This window comes from Octopus bimaculoides, chromosome 14, assembly GCF_001194135.2.
Source record: "Octopus bimaculoides isolate UCB-OBI-ISO-001 chromosome 14, ASM119413v2, whole genome shotgun sequence".
NCBI classification, from domain to species: domain Eukaryota; kingdom Metazoa; phylum Mollusca; class Cephalopoda; order Octopoda; family Octopodidae; genus Octopus; species Octopus bimaculoides.
The window spans coordinates 4,284,065-4,286,259 of record NC_068994.1 but is presented as its reverse complement, the minus strand read 5'-3'; the positions used below and the strand labels follow the sequence as shown (position 1 = coordinate 4,286,259).

The 2,195-nt window shown below is 38.7% G+C and overlaps 2 protein-coding genes across 2 annotated transcripts in view; one reads left to right on the top strand and one right to left on the bottom strand.

Moving 5' to 3' along the window:
• LOC106870059 (zinc finger protein ZFP2) overlaps nucleotides 1-2,195 on the top strand; it is a 23,510-nt gene that overhangs the window by 7,993 nt on the left and 13,322 nt on the right. The window lies entirely within an intron of this gene.
• The window catches only part of LOC106870060 (zinc finger protein 594), a 99,236-nt gene that overhangs the window by 96,484 nt on the left and 557 nt on the right, over nucleotides 1-2,195 (bottom strand). The window lies entirely within an intron of this gene.

Below are 2,195 nucleotides of genomic sequence, written 5' to 3'. Positions count from 1 at the left end.
TATATATATATATATATATATATATATATGGGGTCGATTTGCTCAACTAAAGGCGGTGCTCCAGCATGGCCGCAATCAAATGACCGAAACAAGTAAAAGAGTTTTTATATATATATATATATATATTGTTACAGGCGTAACTAATAAGTCTGCTTCCCAACCACATGGTTCTGGGTTCAGTCTTACGGCATGGCACTTCAGATAAGTGTCTTCTTCTATAGCTTTGGGTCAACCAAAGACTTGTGGCTGGATTTCATAGACAGAAACTGAGAGAAGCCCATCGTGTGTGTGTGTGTGTGTGTGTTTGTATGTATAGACAGCCAAACAGTCAGACGAGCAGCCAGGCATATTTGAGTTAATCCAACTTGTAACAAGGAAGACTGTGCTTTTGAGGAGCCTTTGCATGGTCACTTAAGATGCTAGAAATAGAAGCAAAATTTCCTTAAAATTACATCCTGCTACTTTGGTAAAATGCAGTTTGAGGTGCCATGCGATGAGACTGAACCCAGAAGTATAACCAATTTATTGCACAAATTTTAATAGCAAAATCTTATCTGGACCCCCAAGGGTCATGTGGACGCTGGTTTTGAAGTGTTGGATTAAACAAACTAAAATGCGATTGTCGTCATTTGTTGAGGTGACCCTTGTATCGAGGTTGTAATATCAAAGTTGAAACTGATGTAACGATGAATCATTGTGAAGAAGAAAACGAATTAAAATATAACAAAAAACATATAAAACAGCATAGTTTAATGTGGTTTAGATTAGATTGTTGAGATTAAAGAAAGACAGGAAGACTTTGTATGCCATTTACCAAACACACAAAGACTTTTTCATCATCTCCAAAATTTAAAACACATGATAGATATACGTGTTTTCACTGGACTAGGAATGTATGCATGTAGAAGCCATCCTTAAACTTCAATGTGAGCTAATGAAGAGGGCCATGACATGGTTACTCACATTGCTAAGAATAGCAGCTAAATGTACAAGGAATGTATGTAAAAGCCAGCCCTTTGCGTCAATGTGTCTTGATTGAAGGGGTCCTCAACATGGTTGCTCAAATTTTTAGAAATAGCAGCTAAATGTGTAAGAAATGTATATATGTAGAAGCAAGCCCTAGGCTTCGATGTGAGCCAGTGAAAGTGTGTTTCTCTACTTAGTTGCTCAGATTGTTAAGAATAGCAGCTAAATGTACAAAGAATGTATCTACAGGCCTCTACATGGTTACTTAAGCTGCTTGGAATAGCAGCTAATCACCCCAGTTTTTTCACTGCCTTTTCAAAAGAAGGACATGTTGGGTAGATACGATGTGTCTGGTGAATAGAATCCAAAGTTTTCCTATCTCTATAATCTCAAAAATCTAATCTAGATCCACCATGCCTGAAATAAATGATTGCATGGTCATGCTGTGAGGCTTCTTATCATGTCTGCTTAATCAGGCCTGAAGAAGAAGGATTAACCCTTTAGGCTTCAGATGATTCTGTAAAATGTAAAGTTTATTAATTCACATTGCTTTGAATTAATCATGTATTATCTTGTGTCTTCAAGATTTCAATGGTGTGCTTGTATATATTTAGAATGACATTGTAGGGTAGGTGTGTGAGGCTGGGTCTGGTCAGTTCCAAAACAGGTGGAATATTTGGGCCGGATATGGCCAGATTAAGTGCTAAAGGGTTAAAACAACATCGGTTTGAGCAAAGACAGTCTACTGAGGTAACTTAACCTCCAAGAATGGTAGCCACATCTCCCTCATTGAAACAAACTGTCTTGAAGACCAGTAAGAACACATTAGCTAATGCAGTCTTAGATGCACAATGCCCCCAAATAGACAGAATCGTTGTGTCTGAAACACTTGAATGTAGGCCATCTATGTATGTATATACAAATCGTTTGTTTGAAAAACAGTAAGGGTGAGTAACAGGAAAGGCATGCTGCTGTAAAATGATCCTGCTCAGTTATCTCCCTTCTAAGCCATGCAATCATGGGGGGAAAAAATAGAAAAAAAACTCAGAAACATGTCCTTGAATGCAGGCTAGGCTGGGTGGAGGTGCTTGTCTCCCCCACGTAGACATAAGGACACAGGAAATGTGTCACGGCCGACAGGAAGCGGTGCAGCTTCCTAGGGCTAAATAGCAGTAGTATGATTCCCTTATTGGGACTGTCACGTTAAGTTGACAGTATACAACTACTTT